The sequence below is a fragment of the Mandrillus leucophaeus genome, unplaced genomic scaffold (genome assembly GCF_000951045.1).
Source record: "Mandrillus leucophaeus isolate KB7577 unplaced genomic scaffold, Mleu.le_1.0 Scaffold514, whole genome shotgun sequence".
Lineage (NCBI taxonomy): Eukaryota > Metazoa > Chordata > Mammalia > Primates > Cercopithecidae > Mandrillus > Mandrillus leucophaeus.
The window spans coordinates 1,253,617-1,253,911 of NW_012105520.1; positions in this window are offsets into that span (position 1 = coordinate 1,253,617).

The following is a 295-nucleotide window of genomic DNA, read 5'->3' on the forward strand; positions in this document are numbered from 1 at the left end:
TGATCTGAGCTCACTGCAACCTCCACCTTCCTGGTTCAAGCGATTCTCCTGCCTCAGTCTCCTGAGTAGCTGGGACTACAGGCACATGCTACCACGCCCAATTTTTGTATTTTTAGTAGAGACGGGGTTTCACCATATGCTTTTTTTTTTTTTTTTAACATGTAGATCTTTACAGTAGATTGTGTGTATGAGTTTATACTTATTTCTGCCACTGTCTTTTCTAACTCATGCATTTTCTTTTTCCATTTTTCTTTTACTGGTTGCATTAGTTGCATTTTATTTCTTCTTTGCTTTC